Source organism: Pezoporus occidentalis, unplaced genomic scaffold, assembly GCF_034315485.1.
Source record: "Pezoporus occidentalis ecotype Australia unplaced genomic scaffold, CSIRO_AGI_Poc_V1 ctg7, whole genome shotgun sequence".
NCBI lineage: Eukaryota > Metazoa > Chordata > Aves > Psittaciformes > Psittacidae > Pezoporus > Pezoporus occidentalis.
The window spans coordinates 6,632,909-6,658,757 of record NW_026916052.1 but is presented as its reverse complement, the minus strand read 5'-3'; the positions used below and the strand labels follow the sequence as shown (position 1 = coordinate 6,658,757).

General features: G+C 35.5%; 2 protein-coding genes across 4 annotated transcripts in view; one reads left to right on the top strand and one right to left on the bottom strand.

Moving 5' to 3' along the window:
- LOC134175667 (uncharacterized protein YagA-like) overlaps positions 1-25,849 on the top strand; it is a 268,407-nt gene that overhangs the window by 130,769 nt on the left and 111,789 nt on the right. The window lies entirely within an intron of this gene.
- Positions 1-25,849, bottom strand: part of PRKN (parkin RBR E3 ubiquitin protein ligase) — a 725,154-nt gene that overhangs the window by 640,659 nt on the left and 58,646 nt on the right. The window lies entirely within an intron of this gene.

Below are 25,849 nucleotides of genomic sequence, written 5' to 3'. Positions count from 1 at the left end.
CAGGTCCTGGATCAGCAATATATGTCAAATACTTAACTTTTTCCAGCTTGTTCTTAAGTACCTATATTTATGTGGTAGAACTGTTCCTTTCAGTAGGTTATTCTACTACTCATATATTATGTTCCTTAATAACTCACCTAAACTTTCATTTTTCAGCTTCAGGCTACTGCTTGACTTTAGAAGATGAATAGTTAACTTTTTAGATTTTTATAGGCTCAGTTCTCTCCTAGACTACTTTAATTCAGTTTCTTTTGTCCCACATGTGTCTTTGAAAAAAACTATATAAGTTCTGCTTGCTTCCTTGGTGTTTTCTTCAGTTTCTTTTATTCTTTCTAAACTGTGGATACCATGGAATCAATACAGTGAAATTAATATGCAGTCTCTTATCTGCCTTATATCTTCATCTGACTACTTGTGTTCATTGACTTTTATCCCTCATTTTGTAATGATGGAATTTCTTCTGAGGTGTAAGAATTGCACTTCGTTAATCAGAATGAAAACCGCTCTATAGTTCATGCTGAAATGGAACAATTTTCTCTTTAAAGAATGCAGACAGCCTTTAACTAGCATAAAGGAACAATACTACACAGCATTTCATAGCATTACTGTCAAGCAGATCCTATTCTATCAAACTTCTAAAAAGTCTGCTTAAATTAATTTGCATTGAGGAAGTCCATATGGCAGAGCCATTATATTTTTATTGAGATGTCTGCCATTACAATGCAAAGAATCACTTTTTAGGCAGCTTATTGTTACTCAAACTCCTAAAGAATACTAAAGGGATGTAATTTAAATACCAGCAACAACAACAAATTCTACTTCCCTTTGTAAAGGTGCTATCAGATATCTGATTATCAAAAATGGCAAAGGTTAGTGACATTTTGCGCAAAGCAGGTACCTTTTTCCTTACAAAGTGTTGTTGCCATAAGGACAAAGAGCAAACAAAAATCAAGTAAAAATTCTTGTTTAATTTTGTATCAATGATAGTGTCTGCATGGCTACCATTCTCTTCATCGGGAAAATCTGAAAAATGTAAGGACTAGTGACTGAGAAAATCATTCGTCAAAGCATTTGCTGATCTTGCTCACAGTCTTTCTACTCTTAAAGTCTCTGTGCAAATCAAGATAAAAATGAAATCATCTTCTTTGCTTTATGCACTTTAAAAGGAAATCTGAAAAGCTATCAGGGCTGATTCTGCAAGTGTTCCATTTGCAGAATAAATAGGGGCTTCATAAAAATTTGGCAGGATAGTCACTGAAATGTGAAGTGGAAATTCAAGCCAATGGGAAACACAAAAACTCAGAACATCACAAGTTTTTTGTGATGACATCTCAAAACTAAACAAAACATTTATCAAGGTCAGAAGATGAAATCATGTTAATGCCAATCAACTAAATTCTCTCTTTTATGATTTCAGGAATCATGAAAAAAAATAAATAAAAAAATCCAAGACAAGCCTTTCAAAGACAAAGACACCTCCAGTTGAGAATCAGGGAAATTAAACACAGCAAAATACAACAAATTTTCAGTAGTGTTGCAAAGTAGGTGAAATAACATAAAGTACAAATTGTCATTTTGACATAAGAGAACACTTGGCTTCTGGGCAGAAGAAAAAAGTAAAAAACTTATTCCTATTTCCACATCATCAACTATTCTAGGAAGTACATTTTTTACAATCTTTCATTTCTGTACACTCTGCACTGAGTTTTCCAGCAAATAGCAGTTTGGCACTCAAATACTTTTCAGTGCTGTTAGAAGTTTTATTTGCAAAATAAATTCACACATTCCCCACACCTTTTAAGGAAAAGGTTTTATACGAAAAGACTTCCTGGTGGGATAAAAAAAATAGTATGCATTCATTACAATACATTATGAACTGCATGCTTAAAATGCTGCTTCTCAAAACATGCACTTTTTTTCCTTCATGACTTATTTATATACCTAGCAACCCGTATTGCTTCCATGTATAATGCACATATTAAATAACAATTTAGGATCAGATTTTTAAGAGCTCTTTCAATTCAAAAGTCATGTGTGATATGCAAAGACATACATTGTCTAGGTATATAATTTAAAGGGCAGATTTCCAAAAACACTGAATATAGCTTCAACAGACTTTCCAACACATTTCTCTGTTGAGATCACAAATGATGCCAAAGGATTTTGCAAATACTAATTATCTGTAGGTTTGGCCATTTTACTGATGCAGAAGCACAGAAGAGTTACTTAAACTACAAGGCATAAGTCAGCATCACAGCCAAGAATAAGTTCCAAAACTCTTAATACTTAACCATTAAGAAATGTTTTTATCCACACCATGCTTGAGCACAAAGGGCAGCAGTCATTTACTCAATACTGCTGGAAATGTAAGCATTTAAATATCATTTTGGCTACTTTAATTTTGTGTATTTCCTAAGTTATACAAAAAAATATAATCAGGTTCTATGTAACAAAATATGTGGGGTTTTTCTAGTAAGAAAACAAAATACTTAAACTTTTAAAATATTTTCAATATAAACTGTGCTTTTAGCTTCCAGGCTCTAGAAACTGTTGCAAGCATAAATTAAACTTTAATTAAAATAACTTAATAGGAATTTTGAGTGTTCTGCATGCATAGTTTAGAATTATACAATTTTATAACAAGAGTGATCAAATGGCTTGACTTTAATAGTTGTCATCACATTAAGTAGATTTCTAATTACAATATGGGTTCCAGAGAGAAAACCACAATTAATGAACATATGACCCAGTCATTCAAATCTACTGAACGGTGGGAATTTTGAGACATAACATGCCAAATGCTGGAGGGACAGTGAACAAGGAGGGTGGAATGGAGAGCATTGTGAATTCATGTCAAATTTTACTTAAGCTGTTAATTCAGCTCCAGCATGGGTCAATAGTGAGAAAACAAACTATATCTGACATAGGGTCTGCTCCTCACTTTCCTTTTTACTGTCCTGTTCTCTTCCTATAGCTTTGCTAAAATGTTAAATACATAGGCTTACATACTCTATATCTGACATCCAGTTCAGACTGAACTATTCTAGAGCTGCATGCTCTAGATGCTCTTTGACAACACTTTATGAGGTGGTTTGCAATCATGTATTGTTCTCTTTTTAATGCTTAATTTAGGTCCTTAACTTAGGATGGGGAAGACAGGGACAGAACACAGCTGCAACTGAAGTCAACAGATGCTGTTCTTTGAACACATGTGGCACTATAAATGGTGGTTAGATGAGGGCCTGTTTTTCCAGACAACTTCAACATACCATCTAATTATCTATACCCAGAGGATGCTGAAATACATTTTTTTTTAATATATAATAACATCCATACAAAATGAAATTCCCAAAGAGCAGAGGAACACAATAAAAGAGGGTATTCCCTAATTGTTCTCTGAAAGTTTTGCTCTTGGGGAAGAATCCTGACCCACGAGAACAGTGTTTTCAAAGCTCAGAGGCGTTTCCAGAAGGAGTTCTGATAGAGACTTGTCCTGGGCTTAGCAGTAGCAGTCATTTTTTCTCCTTCTTAGTAGCTGGTGCAGTGCTGTGTTTTTGACTTTTGGCCTGGGAACAGAGCTGATAACACCAATGTTTTTAGTTGTTGCTCAGTAATGTTTACTCTGACCAAGGACTTTGTGAGCCTCATGCTCTGCCAGGGAGGAGGGGAAGCCAGGAGGAAGCACAGCCAGGACACCTGACCCAAACTGACCAAAGAGGTATTCCATACCACAGCACATCATGCTCAGGATGTAACTGAGAGTTACCTGGAAGGCCTAGAGGACTGCGGGGTTGGACTAGGTATTGGTCGGTGCTTGGGCAGGCAGGGTGGGGCGAGTTATCAGTAGGCAGGTGGTGAGGTGTTATATTCTCTTCCCTTGTTATTTCTTTTGTCATTGTTATTATTGGTGGTAGTGATTTGTGTTATACCTTAGTTACTGGACTGCTCTTCTCTCAACCTGTGGGAGTTGCATTCTTTTCCATTCTCCTCTCTGTCCCTCTGGGAGTAGGGGGAGGGAAAGGGGGGGGGGGGGGTGAGAGAGACCCACCTGCGTGACTGGGTTTAAGCCACGACAAGACTACAATTTTATTTATTTATTTACCTGTTTGTTTACTCCAGGTCCTGAAAACTAAAAATTATACAATTGCCTCAAATTTGGTAACATGAGCTCAAGTACTGGGAAAGCACATGGCTTTCCAACATTTTCCTCAATTAATGAGTAATTTTATACTGACATTTTTCGTTCTTGAAAATATTCTGATCAAATTTTTCTAATCTCTTTTTTTTAATGTTCAGATCTTAATCTTATAAACACACAGCTGCTTATCTTCATATGAATGCTTTCAGCCAGGTGAGTTTGTATTAAGAAAAAAGCTCTTAATTTTTTACAGTAATAATATACTCATTTCTTACTTTCTTTTATTACTTCTTTCATCTTGACAATTTCCTTTTTGAAATGCTCTTGTGCTGGTTTTCCTAGGTAACCATTTTAAGCACCTGTTCACTTATGTGTGCAGAAGAGCATAATGCTTCAGGAAAAATAAAAAAAAACAAAAGACTGGAGAGCAAATGCTGTTTGTTTAAATTGTATTTTTTATTTGAAAGAACTGGGTAGTATACTACAAATAAAACAAGGAAAATTAATATAAAATAAGGTAATTAGACTGGTTTTCCCCTAAAAAAAAAGTAAGAGGAAACAAATGAAAAATAAAAGGAAAAAGTGACCAATATGTACACCACCAGGCCTTTATGATTCCAACACCCAAAGTATTAGACATAGCACAAATAAAACTGACTCTATTTTTCCTTTTCTAATCTGTAGTTATTTTTCCTTAAGTTTATATTTTCTGCTTGAGAAGATCCGGGGCATGATTTCTGTCCTCTTGCAGAAAAACAAACTTTTTTATTTTCAGTGTCATGATATCACAAAGTACATGCAATGTCACATGAAAAACTTTGTGTCTTTGATCTCAGAATCAGAGTAGACATACTGACTGTAATACCAGTACATGCTGCTTTTTCATGGTCACAGTAGACTTTGCTGGTACAGAAAAGCACTTACGGTCTCCTGAGCTCCCCATTTTGACTAAGAGATCAAATAAGATACACAGTTTTAAAGGACAGAGGCCAGCTAGAGAGTTCTCTCTAGTTGTACAGTCTATTTAGAGAAAATTAGGGATGGGTAAGTACTGGGTGAAAGGAGGAAGCTCACAAAACTCTGCAACATGATTAGTTAGTATGATCTACTAAATGGAAAAAGATGGACTTCTCTCACAGCAATTAAGTAGAATTTAACTGAGGTAAAGCAAGGGCACTATGCTTCTGTGAACTTACCAAAATTTTTGTTTTGCCATTTGCATTTTGAAAGTTTACAATAAGAGATGGAAAAACAAAACATGAAAAAAGAAAATGTGAAAGGAGTGTTAGTAAAGCCTTAAAATCTAGGTCTTCTATGGTAACAACTAATGCTTTATCATGAAATAAGCTGTGCCATAAAATAAGTCTTTGGTCACTATGGATGGGTTAGAAGACAGTCTGACCTATAAATCAATCAGGAGATGGATATGATCTTATTATTGGTGCAGCTATGGAAACAATGAGAATCTATTACAGGTGAACTAGAAAAAGATGCTAAAAGGATTTACTTCACATGGTGCGTGGATATTCCAGGCCTCATTCTGTTTTGTCCTTCTGTGATGCATTTTTTGTGTCAGTGGCTGCTTCCACTTTTGGAGCTTCCGCTTTTTGGCGGCTTTTCTTTGGAAAGAAAACCAGCATCTTTATGATTTACTGTAAGAAGTTACCTAGCAGGAACCAAGTAACAAGCAGCTTTTCACAAGTGCTGTTCAGTGACTGCAGTGTAAATACTTGTTACTGCTAATAGCAGAACAGTAGCTATTAAACCTGGTGGTGCCTTAGCCTTGCTTAGTGCTCCCAGCACTTGCATTAAGTGCTCCCAGCACTTCTTGCATTAAGTGCTGAACAAGTTAATAACCGACTTATACAATAGTTGCCCCAAACTGCTTAAAACAAATGCAGATAAAACAATAAAATAGATTCACTTCAACACTGACAGGCAAATGCAATAAGGCCAGTGTTCATTTAGTAAGTATACAGGTTCATCGAAACCACTGATAGAGAAAAATAAGAACAGGTTACACAAGCTACCCGGTGGAATAGCCCCACATGTGAAACCACAAATACAGCTGACCTTCTGATTTTGTGCAACCAATCAAAAATAGAAAACTCTATTGAAAATGTTATGAGAAATATGCTCCTTCTACAGTCCAAAAATTGAGACCAGAACCTTCAACTTACACAAAGAACTGAGTGATTGCAGAAAAAAGGATTTCTAAAAATATATGTGCTGTTGGAGACAGCCAGCAATCTCTGCAATTTACTGTTTCGAGTACGCAATTTGTTGGATGAGCTGGTAGCTGCCACTCTCATCTACACTGCATGCTGCAGATGTGTAAAGTTATCCCAACACTACAAAAGCAGATATGGAACCTACATATGTGCTGAGATCCGGGCCACCAGGCAATTGTTTCAAGCTTTGCTGAAACACAAATCGGCTAGGAAGCTCATATATTTCCAACATAAATGCTGCATTTCATTTTTTATTTCCTTATATTTTTGTCTGCCAGGTAAGCATGTTAGGTACAGGTTTCATCTCAGCACCACTCCTTCAACTCCAACTAAAGAGGTCTTCACCAAACCAACATGAAGCAATTCATCAGTGTAAAGTGAATATATTTGCTCTCTGAAGAGTATCTGGACTCAAAAATAAAGAGATATTACACTTTAGAACTACAAGCTGTCCAGCACAGTTCTCCATTTTCTAACCATAGTGTTAAAGAAAGTAGATCACATATTTTATAGGACTGCATCGCAAACTGATATAGTTGATAAATGTTAATGATTTAGCAATTATGTAACTGCCTATTCTACATTATCTACCAAGCAGTTTGAGGAGAACAGGAAAGCTGAAAAGTGAACTTCATTAAACTAATATAAACAATGAGCAAAATCTTCAGAGACTGTAAGAGAGTTTGTCATAAGAGTTTATCAGCCAAACAGGATTATTGAGCCTGGAGCCTGGGATAGATCTCTTCAAGCCCAACTCAGAGAATCTAAAGCCTGGATGCACGCAGGGGCTGAGCTGGCTGGTAACTTTCAGTCACGTTTGCTTGATAGGAAGTGCAGTGATCATAAATCTTACCTCAAGAAAATTAATTTTTATCAGAAAATGTGAGTTTTCCATTTGGAAGGTCAAAATGAAATCTTTGGGTTTGGGTCAGCTCCATCCACATCAAGGATTTAATTTCAGCTGACTAATTGAAACATCATGTAATAGAGTGTCTTTCATTCCCTTATTTGCAAACACATTTACACACACGGAGCTTGCTTGTACCATTTGTGACCTGACAAGATTTTTCTGATCAGTATCTGATGATCAGTATCCAATGATCCATCCAGTTGTATAATTCTGCATAACTAAAAGCAAATACATTCTAGCCAGGAAGACCATGCTGAAGAGGAGACCTGGGACAACAAGCTTTCAAACAAGAATTCCCAGGAGGTACAGTGCAACTGTGGAAACAAAGATTTCTCCCAACTGATTTGAAGCACACGTTAGAGGGTATATTCAATGAGTTAAAATAAAATTCTTTCTTTTGTGAATAGCCAGCGGTACTTACACAGACTAATCATAAGAAGTTATTCTAGAGCATTACTGATATGACTGTTAAAGATGCATTAAATTTCATTAAAAATTCAAAGATGATAGAAGAAAATTATTGTTTCCACTATGTCCTTCTTCGAATAAACTGCTCTTCTAAAAATTATTTTCAGTTAATAGAAAGGGAATTTTATTCATAACAGTGAGATAAGAGCAGCATTAGACAGTCATTTAAACTAGATTTTATATTACAGAACAGGAGGAGGCAATGCTGTAAGTTGTACAATATGTTGCTAGGTCTTGAAAAAACGTGTTTAAGTATATTAAGGTCTAAATGAAAAACGTACTTGCACCTGTTGATAGTTGCAGTCCTAAAATCTGAACAGTTTCATCAGTTACACTGAACATTTTGTTTTTATACAGAAATATCCAAGGTTATTTTCTCTGTTGTAATAAAACAGTAAGCCATATGAAGTGCAAAATCAGTCTTGGCATATTCATAAATTGTGAATCCTGTCCAGGAGGTCAGCTGCCAATGCAGGAATAATCAATGGTATTTCCAAGTAACATCAAGTGCACATTGGTTTATTGCTCCTCTTTTACTGAAAGCATTCCTATAATATCAAGATCAAAGACAGCTGGGAATCCGACAGCAATTAAAATCGAGAAGCCAAAGTTTTCACGTAACTTATGTAAATCCAAAAAAAAGTCTCAAAGCCTATAAATATCTACTCAATATAGTGAATACATATAAAAACATTTTGTGTTTATCATATTTATTTATTTAAATATTGTCAAATGTTATGCTACTGTCCTGGTAACCTGTAAGCTGGTTTAGCAGTCAGGTGGCCTGGGTCATAGTGCTACAATTGCCTAGCAAGTGCCTGTAAGCTGCAGCAGTGGTATTTGAGTGTGATGATATAGCGGCAGCTAAAAAATCTGATCCAACAATATGCAAAAGAAACTGGCCAACTGTTTCTGAACTTCTCAGACAAATATTTTGTACCTCCTTCAGACCAAAGGCAGCGGGCAACAGGTAAGCATTGTGTGAGCTTATCCCAACAAGCCATCAGCTGGACTCTTAAGACTGACTTGAGAAAATGAAGTAGCATTGAATAAAATAAAATAAATGAAATTCATAACTAGTAAATAAATAATAAATAAAATTATGTCAATAAAATACTTTCTTTGCTCTTTTTTATGGGTTATGTCCCTTGTTTCCTCCTTTCTCTCAATATTTCATTATTGGAAATTAACATTTTTTTTCAGATGAGTTATAAGTTAAAGTATGGCTGTGATAGCAACAGTTATTTCTATACTCACAAGATGCTACACATCTGTTAAAACAGCCATAACAACCTGCCATGAAAGCTCATTCATTTAACCATAGACTGGAAGAGACCCCTGGAAGTCACCCAGTCTGATCTCATGTAAATATGCACAGCCTTTTCAGGGTATATCTTAGTTTTCCTCTGCCACTTGGGTGGCCTGTTAGACACGGAGAGAGGAAATACAAACCTTCCTCCCAAGAAAAGCTGAAAGATCCAGAGGGCTTGAAGCCACTGTTCGGAGAAAGCTGACACCACAGTGTTACACAGCAGAGGAAAGGTCACAAGACATTATTGTGTTGCCCAGCTAGCCACAATTTATCCTAGAACGTAAATGAATTTCATTAGTATAGACACAGTTCAAATTTGACAAGTTTCTTGGAGTTTAAAGCCCTGGTTTCAAAAAGTGATGGGTTCATTAATGGCTAACACTGGTTGGTGCTTTCTATGCTGCTTCGGTTCCGAAAGGCAATTCTGCAAAACATTCAATTTTTTACTATCAAGCTATGAAAGAAGTGACTCCACAGTTAACTCAGAATAACTTTATTAGCTGAGTAGGTTAGCTTTTACATTTAAATGATTGCTGCAAGCAGGTCAACTAGGGAATAGATTCATGGGATTCTGGCTGTCGTACAACACAGTTCTGCCCAAGACTCCCAGCAAAATAACTTTCAAAGAATGAATTGTTCCAAATGTATTGCCTGAGAAATATTCAGTTCAACGACCAAACACAAAGATGAACCCTTATAATTTTAATACCTCCAAAACAAGGCTTTGTCAATTTTCTATTTGAAAACACCTTTATAATAATATACCTGTGCAGCAAATATATACAGTTCCATTTGAGTTGCATTACTATTGCTCCTATTGTCTTACAGTCAAAATGAGCAAATGTGTAAGAACTGTATAAAACATGTGAATTATGTTAAGCTGATCTGCCTCTGATATGCTTTATTAAAGCCTTACAGCAAAGAGAAGGGAGTATTGGAGAGTCTGCTCATGCTCCTCTGCAAAGCACAATGAAGAGACTTGTGAATAATAGAGGAATTTGTTGCACTCTCTTTAATGTAAACTACCCTTCTTAAAGTCTTCCAGAGGCACTGTGAATCACAAACAAAGGTGTCCAGGAATTTTTATTTAGGTGAGTGACTTCTCAGCACTTGCTGTACATGGCCATACTTTAAATCACTATTCCAGTCTTATGTTATTAAGTCTTTATTAAATATTCATGTCTAAATTTGATTTTAATTTCATCTTCATTGTTCACAGCTACTCACTGAAATCTTCAAGCAATTGGCAAAGATTCAGGTGGATCAACAATGTAACATTAGTGTCCATGAAAATATATTAAGTAACAAGTACTTTTATTGTACCATCAATATAATGACCTTACTTGGCACATCGTTCTTATTATTCTTTTTTCTTATGTTTTCATTCCACCACACTGCCTCTTCTCTTCCTTTTTTTTTTCCCTCTTGTAAACATTATTAAAATTCAGACAGAATCTTAATTGGAAACACCCAAAAATAATTATTTTTTTTTTATTATCTGAAATAGCAGGCTGAGAGCATTATACTCAGAAATTGATCCTATTGTAGAAGGGAATTTTTGAATAAACAAGTAACTTCCTTCACAGAAGGAAAGAAAAGTTCCTAAAAAATCTCAAAAAGTATGAATTATTTACTCTATATAAGCCCTAAAGTCAAGTGTTAGAATTTGATATTCATGCTCTGAAGCACTAACATAATTTGTACTGATTTAGTCAATAAAAAACATTAATGGGATTGAAGGTTCACATGACTAATTAAATCAATAAACACAGCAATATTAAACCAGATTTGCATCAGTACCTAAAAGCCAATATCATCATCCAAACCCAGACAGAAGTTAAGCAGCTAATAAAATGTTTTTTTGGACAGCACTACTCATAGATTATTTGAATTACAATTATCTTTGCTTTCCTTTTGTGAGCTTTTTTGCTATTACAGTCAAGTGAACTGAAAATCAAAAGCACAATAGCTTCCCATTAATTAATACTTGTAACAATAAAATTGTTTTCAGTATACTTCACCTTGAAAGTAGTAACTACTGAAATGACATTATTTTATTTATGCCTACGTATGTTTTGATTTAGTAACGTTTGCAGAGAGGCTTATGTGGGATTAGTAAAATTTGGCATTTATGAACTACTTCACACACCAATAAAAGTCAGCATTTTCCAACAGGAATCAAAATAAAACAATAAATTTAGTCTTATACTTACAGAAAGCAATTGCTTCCTTCAGATACCACTATTAAACAGCAGCTTATTATCCAATTTCATATGTATGGCACATAGATGAGGAATAGTTCTTGTTTACAGCCAAATGCAATAACCCTGTATTTGCAGATATATCTTCTATATCAAATACACCTCTTTTAGGCTTTAGCAATAGCAACTTTTTTTGGATATTTTAAAAATCTAATATTCCCAAAATGGAAAAAGCATGCTGCTGCTGGACGTTATAAAAATTAGGTCCTGAAGGCTATGAAACACATGAGAATTAATGGTGCCTTGTAAGAATATCATTCTCAGGATTTTCAACCTGGCCAAACTGTAAAATATAATTGTATTCTTGCTACCTGAAAATCCCTCATCAGTTTGCCTTGCCTTATTTATGCCCCATATCCAGCACAATTCAAATGTATTTTATATTCTAGTTTCACTTCAAAAAATATAGTTTTGACTAGTCAGTAGTGTACTTAACTTTACCCTTCCTCTTCTAGTTTTGTAATGCCCTGCAAGTATTAATTAAAAGACTGAGTAGAAACATTTTTCATGCTACAAACAATGCATATCATCACCTAGGTTTTAGCCACTACGCTTAGCTTTACTGAAAAGTATCTCAGGAAGTATGGCAGTTTCAACTACTACAAGCTTTGTGGATGCTCTGAAATAAATCTGAGACCTGCATCAGAAAAACTTGTGTACTTTTGTCCTCTCTCTCTGCCATAGTGGATCCTCTTTAAAGGTAGGAAAGGTAGTGAGATCATAGCCATTACTTTGTCTGTGGCAAAATTCCCATTCAAAATTCCCATTCATTTCACAGGGGCCAGGTTTTTGTCTACAATTAAGATATTCTACTAAACTGAAGAAAAGCTGGATCACGTGGAAATAATCATTTTAGAAGGTGGAATGATATGTGAAAAGAATACCTGAAAAGCTCCTGAAAACCTGAGACAATAAAATATCATATCAACAACCTTGACCCACTCTGGGAAGTGCAGGGAAGCAGAAGAGCCTTAAATGTGAACATTTACAGCCAGTACAATACTGGCGACCTGTGTCGGCAGAATGCCGATGCAGCATCTCAGACGTGACATCAAATTCATTTTGGTGATGGACAAACTCAGATGTCTGCATGACATTTTCAATACCATCACTGTTCAATTCTGAAGTGCTTTAAATAATGCAAGAAGAAGATTTCATAATATATAACAAAGATATACATACTGTAATGAACTATCTGTCCCGACTAGATACATTTCAGCGGTATTTGCTGAGACTGTTTGTATGCAGACACATAATATTTCAAAATCTTGGGGAAATTTTATATAAGGGTAATAAAACTACAGTTAGGCATCAGATGTCCCTGAATTCTCATGTCAGCTAGCTAGTTCATGCTGCGATATTAAGCTCAAAGACCATTTGAAGGCTGCAGTGTGGAAACACGGTACCACAGGGAAACAGCTTGTCGGAAGTGTAATTCACTTGATTCTCACTCAAAAGTGACCTATATTTCAACCAAGTATGATGATGAGACAAACTAAAGAAGACAGTAAGGGCTTAGGTAGAATGGAGTGCCTTCACTCCATTTAGCTGGGGCCTATGGGATAGGATGAGTTTTTCATAACTTGACGGGACATTAAAATCTTTTCTTTCTTTAACTGGAAAGTTAAAACTATTAATTTCTGATTCCCAGAAATTCTTGGAGACTGCAGTAAACACGTTCTAACTCCAAACAGTAACATGTATTATCTCAGGTACCTCTTGTAATCCTTATTTGTTGCGAAGCATTTGTAGAATAAAAGCATTCCAAGCTGAACAGCTGAGGCTACATCCATAGCTTTCTTCCCCTCCCAGTGCCCTACATGACCAAGCTAGCATGAAGTACAGAATATCGATCAGAAGTGCACTATGGATTCCTTGCGCTGCAAGTTAAATTACCGTATACTGTATATTTTTAATTTCCCACATATAACAATAAACATGATTGATTCTTCAATTTCAGAGCATCATTTTGGCAATTAAGAAAATAAATACCCTTTCTATGTACAGCTCGCTTTTTTTCTAAGTAAATGTCTGCAGAGTATTACCTCATGTGTGACAGACAAATAACTACCCCTCTCCCTGTAGGTCTCATTCACTTTTCTATTTCTATTTATTTATTTATTTATAACCTAACATTCATTTTCACACCTGACGGTAAAATCCTCAGGACGTGGTTGTTGTGAAGTGGATTATCTTTCAGATCAATGCTGAAATTGATTCCAAACCACACTATTTATCAGACTGCAGCTAAAGCACGGGGAGTCAGGAAATTTTCCCTCTCCTTCAAATCCATCCTTATTTTGCTGCTGGAAAATCACAGTACTATGGTCTTCATTAATACACAGTTTTTCTGTTCCTTGTGTATGTGGAATATCAATGTCCGACAACGCAGTTAGCTGAATTATCAAATTTGCTTCAAAAAGAAACAAATTAAGAAAATAGTGCAATTAACTTTTGCACTAGTACTGAACAGCTGCTGATGTTAACTAAGAATATAGCCTTACTATGACGTCATTTCTGAATCTCTTCTGTATTCCACATAAAACATACTGGATATTTCTATCGGTATCATACACTGATACAAGAAATACACACAAATGTCTCTCTTCAAAGCTGTGCTCACACACCTTGTTTTTCATTGCTCGCAGACTGAAAGGAAAGAAAAAGAAGGAAAAAGCCCCACTGCATTGCTGTGACTTTATATACAAAACTCAGAAAATTAAAACAAAGAGATCCACCAAACTGTCTAGGCACCATACAACATTCATTCAGGTGTGCAAGGTCAAATCAGTTAAACTATATCCTGCTTCTGCTATTAACAAACTTCATGATGAATAATTAGGGACAATCTGATGCATGGTGAAAGTTAATGTGAGTCTTCCAATTTATTTCAGGAACTATATTAAGCCTTTACGTGTCTGAGAGTATAGTGACACTGTTAGCTCACTATGACATGACTTATATTATAGTTTAATACTGCCTGAAAGTACAGTACAAACCCTGTGGTGAAGTTCAATCTAATGTAGTACATAAGCTCAAAATAAATAAAAATTATAGTGCAATTTACAATAGATAAAGGCACACAAGGTGTAGGAAAATTTAAAGTAATATCAAATAATGTTAATATATAGTGAATATAAAGATGGCAAAAAGTAGTTAGATCAAGCAACTCTGGTTTCTTCTCACTTCATTCCTTTTAAAAGAGAAAGCTCTCGGCACTGCCAAGCCCTTCATGGCAGAATGAGGATGTCTGGAATTTCACTAGAAGTGCAAACTGAAAATTATTAAATTGCGATTTAATTAATAAAACCTTAATATTAATTGCACTGGCTTATGTTTAAAGTGCATACTAACTTCAGATGTCTCAGATTCCGACAGGCAATTACATATTCATTGCCAAGATCTATGGGGTATTTATAGGAAGTAGGTGTTTAATTCTTCCTGAGAGGAAAGACCTGTCTCAACAGTTTCTTGAAATAATGAAGGCAAAACAGTAGCTAATTTTGCTCATTCAAGATATAATATTTAACATCATTGTGGCAGATTTAATCTTTGAATTTGTTTTAGTGTATCTCGTACTTAATCTTTATGTAAATTATTCTCTCCAATTACCAGATTATTACAAGCATGTTTTGATAACAAAAAATAGCCATAAACCATCCTTAGAAATGGTAACTGGTATAGTTAATCCCCTATATTCTGCTTGAAATTTAATACTTGTTGGAAGCTGTAGCTTAGGGGTACACCCCTAATGAAGCAACATGATGCTAGAAGTGAACCTTGTGGCTCATATCACTGCTGTGCATTCTTCCTGATTTTATAAAAAACAATATACCATTTCCATGAAAAGAAATTCATCCAAATGAATTACTGACACTCCCAGAAGACTGAGCTTGGAAAAACAGCAAACACTACATAACAAAAATCTCTGAACTATTTAGCAATCAAATCACTCTATGGGTACAGGAAGGGAACAAGAGATCTCTCACTAGTAGCCAACCCAGTAAGTTTTTCAGCATGATCACATTTTTCTTTATATTACCATTATGTTTTTTTTCTTTGTCTTTTTATTTTAAATTATTCCAAAATTCCAAACAAAATGTGCAGAAAAGTAAATCTGGCGAAAAAAGCCCTTCAGATTTGGGCCTTCCACCTTCCATTTCAGTTTCTTATACACACTATTAATATCAAAACAGAAGGAAAATGGAACACTGTTCATAAAATTCTGCTCTTCTAGAAGCACATGCAGCTTCGAGCATTTACTCATATTCAGAACAGCAAAGCACTCAGTAAGATGGAAGACTGCTATTTTTTATGATCTGTGCTGAATACACAAGCACTTATTCTAAGTATGATCAGTACAAAACAAAACTCCTAATAACACTTCATGTTAGTTATGAATTGTTTTGACTTTTTCATAGAGAAATAACAACGTTTTCAGAGTTCATAGAAATTCATTTATATCAAAGAAAAGAAAATCATAGTCAAAGGGCATTTGTTTCTAGTAGAACTGAAAAATTATACCAGTTCTACTAATAGGAAATAAAGTCTTATCACATATATACACAAAATGACTGAAATTCACATTGAGCATTGTAGCATTTCATTTCTGAGATAACACTCTGAAAGCGGTTCACAACACTTCATCAAAGCACTAAAAATAAACTATTACTTTTATTAAAAAATGGTTTTGTACAGCTGGGCTTGCTTCAGAAACTGCATTTGTACCACCATAACCATGTCTTGAGCCTATCAGGAAAGAGTTATCACTGAAAGACTCTGATCAGTGGGAAAATGTTGGATGAAATGGCATTATTATTATATAGTAGATTCTTAGTAACAAAACCTTTTAGGAAATGATTTTACTGATTTACACAGCTATGCCTTTTACTTGGAGCATAATAGGCTACTGTTGGTTACTTTTTTATCACATTATGCAATTATTTCCCACTATAATTCTTGACTCATTGGTCTGTCTACTTATTTCTAATATAGATATAAAGAAACATTACCCAGATAAATGTGATCTTACAGCTACATATCACATTTAATAAAATCCCATTAGCGAAGGAAAATGCATCAGTTAAGAAATTATCAGAGACCCATAATGTCTCAGTAACTTCGTAGCTCAATTTTTTGTTCAACATTTAAGTAAAAGGAGCTGGTTTTAGCCTTAAGCTATCCTCTGAAAGCCTGAGGAAAGGATTCAACCCTAACTCAAATTGCCTTCCATGTTCACAGATACTTGCTGTATCTGTGTCTACAGGCACATATGCTTTCAAATTATGATGCAAAATACAGCTCAAGACCCTGGACATGACTGAGGGTACCTGGATTCTATACTTTGCCACAGTCCTGCTTTCTGATCTTTGAGCAATATTTCACCTTTTTCCCTTTTTCTTTTTTTTTTTTGTGTCACTTCTCTGTTCATATTTGAAGCCCTGTCCCACTAGATGTAGAATCTCATATGTAAGGCACCTGATCTCAACATGGAATTTACAATCTAGGCTAAGCATGCAAATGTCCTATATAAGGAAAGCTTAGAGTTTGAAAACAGCATTCATACCTAGCATGAAAAGCAGAAATCCTCCTGACCTATACACTAAGAGCATGTAGTTCTTGAGTTATACAAGGCCATGTAGACACAGGATCTACCAATTACTAAAAAGTTTCCAGCCTTGAAACCAAAAGAAGCTGTGTTAAACTTCTCATTTACCAGAACTGAAGAGTTCTGCAAAGTGCGGGGCTAACTGGCCTAAGCATTGAGCTGAGCTACTGAAGGTATGTAATTTCCAGAATATAAAATATCTGTGTTCAGTGCAGCACTGGTGCAGGTATAGTATCTTTACACAGTGCTGCATGGCACAACATCGGAAGGCCTAGCAACAGGGGGAGAGGGTGTTCATCAGTCTAAGTTTCTGTAACAGACCTGAAGGCAAAAGATTAAAAGGTACTTGGCTTGTTTTTACATAAAACACAAACAGTGTTGAGAACAGGAAACAGACATCAGGATTATCACTTCATGAATACTAAAGTTAGGTCTCTCACAAGGCCAAAGCAGCCCCACGACTCTGCTATTTCTTGTTGTGCCATGTCCTTTCTTCCACCTGACACTCTCTGCCATGACAGTCACATCTCTACCCCAGGGGCCAAGAAGTGGCCAGTGCTCGAAAAGGTTACTGCTGCCACTACTACTGGCTGAACCGTGTTTACAACCATGGTTATTGATTAAATGCTGTAACCTCCACGTTATGATCTAAGTGGTGGACAGAACAATTACTGTGACTGATGTGCTGAAAATCTGTTCTGCTACTACATGTATTAGGCATGGTCCAAGGATTTCTGCTGCTTTGGAGTGGAATATATGATTTATAAACTCCATAAATGGTTTAGGTATGCAGTAGGGGCATACAGACGGTACCACTGCTACATACCTAGATGGTGAGTACTTTGAGTAGTACAGTTGCAGATATGTAAGCATATAAACAATTTAACCGTCAGAATACAAGACACTAGTCCACATTAGATGGATCACATACTCTAGATGTAACACAAGGATTTCTCCTTCGTTCCATGTCAGCACCTAATACTGGGTCCTGGCTACTCATGAGTGGCATCATTTGAATATTTTATGACAGTGATTAGATAGATAGACAAAAATCTTGACAGCACAGTGCTATTCACAGCAGGTGATACTCAGCCCTGCTCCTCTCTCACTTTCAAGTGGCACACTCTTCACAGCAGAAACTCCTCTTCTGCTTGTGTTTAGGGCCACTAATTCTGCTCCAGTTCTCTAGAAACAAAAATCTTTCCCAGAATACTACCTTCTCTTGTATATGGTCATATTCCTGAAATATCTTTATTTCTTTAAAAAACATGAAAAGACAGTGTCCTTTATAATTCAGAAAAATAAAAAACCTCTAAACATATTCATGTTTAACCAATGAATGCACGTTTTGTCCTCATCATGATGAGAAAGTCTTCTCTTTGACTCTTAGAATTTCATACTGCCTTTCTTTTTTTTTATTTTTTCCCCAGTTTTCTCTTTGTATTCTTTGATCCACTGGTCTTCTTTCATGCCATAACTTTTTACTAGAGCATTTTCTTGGGTCTTAAACAGCTGCCACCTTTTCATATACTTATTCTGGAAATATTTCTGTATCTGTCTTTTAGGATGTCAGATTATTTTTTAATAAGTACATACATTTACAAAGACTAAACTTTCATTCCGTGTATGATAGGCAATTGAATTTTAAGACTCAAACTTAAACCAAATGTTGAAGAAGTTGTATTAAGCTTGTTTATTTCTCAAATTGAGTGTCTTGGGTAGAGTGCTGATCACACTGAAAATTCTCAGAGTATAATTCACTGCACTGGAACACTTTCCTTAGTGCAGGTGCTTCTTCACTCTTCAACAACCAAAACATAGTTAAAACATAGTTCACCACTGCATTATTGTATTTGTCTATCTTCATCTTTCAATAGCTTTCAGTGGATTTACACTGTGGTAAAACTGAAGCAATGCAGCGTTTAATCAACCCTAATATATGCCCCTGATAGATTTTTGTTTTATTCTAGCCTATTTGTTTGTGCCTTCAAAAAAAACAAATGCAGCTGTTGCAATTATGTATTTCATGTCCTGTGCCTTCAAACTTCAATTATGTAGTTGTAAATTATCTAAGATATACATATTCCTCATGTTAAAGCACTCACTAATACTTTAAAATACTGGACTACTTTTAGAATTATTTATAGGCATTGTTCTGATATTATTTCTATAGGGAATTGCTACATATTATTTTATTAATCTGTGCTTCCCAATGTCTGGCATTTAAAGGATGCACTATAAATAAGGTTATGCTCAAATCTGAACTTTATACCATTTTTTAACCTGGTAATAGGTATGCTAGAGGTTTCAAAAGAAACATTTCAAAACCAATGCTTACACTGACACAACTGCTGAAAATATTAAGCTTGAAAAACTGCATATCCGAAGTTACTCAGGTACCTACCTGAGTTGGGCCTAATGGTACGTCCAAGTATTACTACTATTGTAATTCTTCTACTTTGGCCATATTGTCTAAAGTCAGCAACATCAAGAAAAACATAGTACTAGATTATGCATCTGAAAACACTGCTGTACCCCTGCGGATCCATAAGTGCTTCTTAAATTGTTGGTTTATTTATTCCTTAAGTCTATTAAAAATATTAAACTAAAACATAATGTTTTATAAAGTTAGACATTACATGCAGGAATATCTAATGAAAATCTAATAAAAATGTCTGTGGCAGAAAGAAACCTATAGAAGGCACTTCCTGACTAATTGTAAGGTAACTGACATAATTCTGCACATTTAAAACTACACATGTACATATAGGTGCACATATACCTCTATATCCACATATGCATAATCAGTCATTCTGCTTACTTTTAGATGTAGATTGTCCTTACAAAATACTGCAAACAGATACTGTATGACCCATTTTCTCAGCATCACTGGACACAGCCCACTGGGTTCCCTGGACTTAGGTGGGACTTGACCCATGTCCACTGCTGGTAGTTCTCCTCAAACTGAGTCACTAAGCACACAAGCCTGGGAAACCTTGTTAGTAAAGGTTAGGGTAAAGAATACAATGAGTACCTTGGCCTTATGTCTGCAGGGTGAGAGGGATCATTTCTTAACCTGAAGGATGCTGTCCTTAAACACCTGACCATTTCCTGAATTCATTTACCCTTCAGAACTGCTTCCCGTGGGACCCCAAGTACAGTTTCCCAAATAAGAGGAAGTCTGTTTCTTTGTATACCAGGATCCACATTCTGCTGCTCTCCTTCCTCACTCCCCTCAGGATTTCAAACTGCATTTTACAGTCATTGCATCCCAGGCTGTCACTGATTACCATGTTATCACAACCATTTCTTTCCTTGTTAGTGAATAGCAGTATCCAGCTGTGCATCACTCCTGCTTGACCTAGCCAGTACTGTATCAAGAAGTTACTCCAAAACCTATCAGAAGCCTTCATGGCCAGAATGTTCAAAAATCAATCAGGAAGTGGAGAGGCAGGGAGGAAAAGGGGAGAACTGAAAAATGGACTGATAGTGATCTTGAACAAGCCTCGCTTACCTAGAAAATTGGTTTAATTTTCCACAGAGAAAAATTTTAACTGCTGTTTCCAATGGAAGAGTAAAGCATACAACCTCTTTTAGCCCTTACAAGTACCTTGTAGGTACTTGGCCGTAGGTGCTTGGTGGATGGTATATTGTGTGCTTATACACAATTGCAACATTAAGTGGCGACTTAGCAGCACTAAACCACAAATGAAGAAGACATAAAATATAAAGTGGGTCTTTCAAAATGGAGTTCAACAGGCAAGCTATCAAATTGTGACTTTTTTTTATGGCCACATGCAAGCCATAACACAATGTTTAAGTGTACAAATCCACTAATCGTAACACTTTCAGAAGTGACCTTAGCAAATATTCTACAGATATCCAGGGTATCCATATCCCCTAAACTAAAGAGAGAAGGGGAGGAAAGCCTAAATTATCCAGGATCTAGTGTCCCAGTAAAACCTTCCTCTCCTGTTTCCAGTATTATACATTAAGAACTTGCTGCCCTTTCTCCTTTATCCTGCAGCATTTGCATTTAAATAGTCATGTGTTCACATACTGAAAATTCTATGTGACTATAATTAAAAGATGCCCTGCAAACATGAAAAATATTTTAAAGAATAAATAAAAATTTGTTTCTCCTATGTTATATATTCGTTCCCTAGATTTAGGAATCTAAATAAAATCAAGTCATTCTGGGGAAATTTTTATTGCAGATTTACACAGCCCTTAGTTTGATTAAAAAAGTGCTGATATATATCGTTGGCATCACAAATGCAAAGCTGTATTATTTATCAATTTTAAAAACATATATTTCAAAAATCTTGAAAGATGTATTTAATTGCTCTTTACTTTCTTTTCCCCTCAAAGAAAAATTAATCTCTTGTCTATCAGTAAGGTATGCATCTTCTTTATTATGTTTTGTGACTACTATATTCTAAAATGTAAAGAGCTATAGACCGATGAACATCCAATGTTCACTTGAAGCAAAGGTATAATAATTTCTTCACAAGTCTTGAAAGTGACTTGAACTAACTTGGTAGAAGTCTCAGTGGGATAAAGACAGACTGATATTAGGAAATGGTTATTTCTTGGTCTAGAATGTAATAAACCACAAGACTGGAAGACTTAGAAAATACGTACATTTATTTTTTGTCAAGTAAGCTTAACAGCACACATACCAAGGCAGGTTATGTGAGCAATTCTGGGATAACAATACAGTAGTTCTTCAAAGAAGTAGTTCTTCAGGAAAAATTGCTTGCAGCTATACTGTATATGCCCTGAGATCCTCACTGGAGCACCTCCACTGATCTCAGCTAAAGACTTCCGTCAGAAGATGGAATATATTCGGCCTGGAGTGATCACTCCATTTTATAAATAAAACCATGAACTCCAGTGAGAAAGCTAAAACACTAAATACTAAGAACATATGGTAGCTATAGCATCTACGTCAAATGATTACATTCTGTAATGAGTACACCTCAGGGCAAGTGCTTAGTACAAGTTTAAAGACATGTAGGTCTGAATTTAAATGCAATATCCCGATTTAATGCCTCTTCCTTACTGCTGCTACCTGAGAACTGGCTTAACCAGCTGTTAATCAAATTGGGTGACAACTCAAGTGTCCTGGGAGAAGAGGGGAATGAGCAAGTGGCTGCGCCATTCAGAGTTACTGGCTGAACTTAAACCATGGCATCAAGTTCTAGGCATGGAGAAAAAACGAACAGTTTGCAGGTGCAAGGCAGGAGCTGTGCTTTTGAAAAGCTCCCTCAGTATCAGAGACTCATCCTTACAGGCAGACTTTATTTGCCAACTGGTGATTTGCCTACTTGAAATTTGAGAATGAATCACCTGAAGAGTCATATTTTTGTCCATGCCTCAGTGACGCCCTAACACTGAAAAATGCGTGCACCTGAATGTGCACTCAATGAGACAGAAAAACAACTATTATTTCCTCCTTATTTTTTCCTGTGACTTAAGAAAACTCATACAGACTTGGGAAATAGTCGAAATTTGTAAAACCTGTTCGCTGTTGTTACATAGCACAATTCTCTTCGAGCCAACTGCCTGATTTACACCAGCTGAGAACAAGCTGTTTCTAGTAAATGTATCTCTTTCATCAATAAAGGGTCATCAATTTTCTCAGCTCTTTATATCCAATATAAGCATAACCAAGCATTCTTTATGCATAATGCTTAAGTAAAAATAAACAACCAAACCAAACAAAAAACTAAAACCATGACGGATGCTGGCATTGGTAACACAGCAATCACAGTAAAAGACCTTACCAAGTACACTCTAAAACCACAAATAAGAATTCTCTGTGAGCTTATAAACTTCATAAATCTTAAGACAGGCTTAAAAGGAAAACAGCACATGAAAATGAAATAAGGGCTCTTTTATTATTGTTTTAAAAGGCTACAGTAATTTATTAACCACAGTGCATTCAGCAGAACTAGAATTTGACAGACCCATAGATGTTTTCATTCCTAATAAAACAAATTCATCATAAAACACATATAATTTTCTGCCCAGCTCCCATCTGTTAATCCACTTGGTAGTCTTAAATTCTAACTACCAATGCTAATTATAAACAAGTAAGAGCCATAACAATTATTTACAAGACCTGGCATCCTTGCTTATATAATTTTTCTATTTTGCTAAAACCAATGAATATATTTGTTTTTAAAAAAAGTTCCATGGCAGTGACAATTTTAGATAAATTACAGAAAATGATGAACGATTTAACAGTTAACTACAATATAGAAACAAATGGAGTAAGTCTTGAGCAAATGAGTGTTGCTGAATTTCTTTTAACCGATTCAGGCTTGGTAAACTAGGAAGTCTGACTCCCAAATAATCTTTTAATATGAGAACATATTTGCACTGTAAATGTGGACAAAGAAAGTAACAATGTGGTGGATTTCTAAACTTATATTTCAGGTTATTAACTTTAAAAGCAACATGGCCAAACTTTGGTTTGGACGTCTAAAGAGTCCAAGTTTCCTATAGGTTTCATGGGCAGCATAAGCTGATTCACAGAAAAATAAAGTGTCCTTTTTCCCCTATTTTGCAAAATTAGGTTTCAGCAGGGTCTGTAACATCTGATTCACCTTGAAGTGGCCCAAAGGTGACAAGAAAAGGAAACAGAGGTGTTACACAGTAGCTGGCCATCATTTTCATTGGCATCGTGGTCTCAGAACAAATATAGCTTTTAGTGTAAGAGGTTTGGCTCCGAAGGAGAGAGAAAAGCTGAACAGATCCAAGATAAACGTGCTTTTGGATTGTGTTAGTCATTTTAAATTTGTATTCAGTTCAACTGCACCAATTTATTTCATTTTCTGTTTATTGTTCCTGTTCATTTGTTTGTACTCATTAAATATGTTTAGTTAAATCTTCATTGCACTGTGTTGCATGACAAAATCTGGATGAATGATCTTCACTTACCAGCCCCTATTTTCAGTCACAATGACAGAGCAAGATGCAACCACTTAGATTTACTTTCATTAAAGTATACTTCTTTTCCTTGATCTATAGCAAAAACACAGCTTGGTCTTAAAGAATAAGATACCTCTTGAATTCAAAGTAACAATTAGGTGCAATGGATGACATACGATATAAATAGGCACTATGTTCTATCACCTGAATAGAGGAAAATGTCTTCTGGAAACACAAGCAGAAATACTGCTACAAACAGAAACACTGCTACAAACAGAAACATAGCATGTGGATTCTAGTGACAGAAAAAGGGATGGAGATTTTCCAAATTATGTACAGGAAGAAGAATAACAGCAAATATGTCTTCTTTTAAGAAAAGCAGCAGCACAGGGCTGAGATTCAAGCTTCATTCTATACCCAATCCGCCAGCATCCTTATACAGTTAAAAGTCAGAGGTTTTTAAATTTCACCTTGGGTGGAACAACAACAACAACAAAAAAAAAAAAAAAAGAAAATCACATTTTTATTAAAAAAAAAGTCATATTCTGTATTAATGCACAATTTCATCGAAGAATTCATGTTGTTATTGTAAATTCACAGAAATGTTGACATGAGCCAACTACTCAGAATAAAAAAGAATGTGTCTTCAAATATCTAGTGAGTAATGAATACCAGCATCCATCATTTAAAAAAAAAAAAAATCATTGCTTTACTGGAGGCAATATTTTGTCAAATGAAGAAGTTTGGAAATTACTATCACAGTAAAATGATGGATCTGAAAAATTACTTGACCACAATGAACTGTGATGAATACTATTATATATTAGACATCTGCAGTTTATACAAGAAACTGTTTTCAGCACATCGTCGCTAAGAATATTATAAAGCATATTTCAAAAAGAATGCACTTTCTTGAGTGAAATATTTTATGTTTGGTTTTATAATTCTTTAATGTCAAGCAATCTTTCAAATTGCAAATAGCATTGTAAAGATGACTGTATCTGCCTAGTGATGAGCCTTTGAGAAAGATCTGTTGGGAAACACAGGTAAATTCTGAATTCCAAAAAACAATTTGGCAAAACAGCCTAAGAAAACAAGCACTGCATGTAGTATATTTATAAACTGAGTAGAGTTGTGCTGTGGTTTATTTTTCTTGTTGCTTTTCTACATGCTTTTCTTTGTTGCCTCAAGTCATTCAGCCATATTTTCCCTTTTTATGGGGCAGAACACAGTTACTGTAACAATTTTAATACATTGCTCCCTGAACTGCACAGTACTCAAAATATCTTTTGTGGCTGATGCATAGTAAATGAAAAGTCAATATTACCGATAGGTAAAATAGTTTTCTATTTGGCTTTTATTCTTATTGTTGGATATGAAAGATATCAAATTAAAAAAAAAACCTGGAGACTCAACTCTTCCATGCCTGTGAATGGATTCAGAACTGGCAGTACAGACCTCTTTAGCTACTACAGACCTACTAGCTACAATTCTGAAGGACAGCTTACTCGGCATGACAATAGTTCATAGTCCACCTTTATTTGCTCTGTGCTCGGACTGCCACCAAGACAATGTAATCATGCAGTGTCATCTGTAAAGAATGACGATTTTTTTCTTAAACCAGAAACCCCAAAAGAGTCTGCTCTACTCAGACACAATAAATGCTAAGTGCTTTTGGATGAAACTGTAGATCATCATCTATCTGGATTGACTCAGAAATGACAGGAAAGACTATTCTTGCTTTCATGAATCCACTCGTAGAGTTGTAATGGTCTATTTCCTGTGCAAATCCATTTTAGTTCTTCAGTCACAAAATGCATCATCTAAATCCAATATAGATAAACATAACTACAATGATGACCATCAAACAACAGTGATATAATCCAACTTTGGACCTGACTTAGAGAACATTTGGCAGGATAGCCCAGCATCTTTTACAAGCATGAGTTTGTTTATAAGACCACCACATAAGAAAGGCCAGA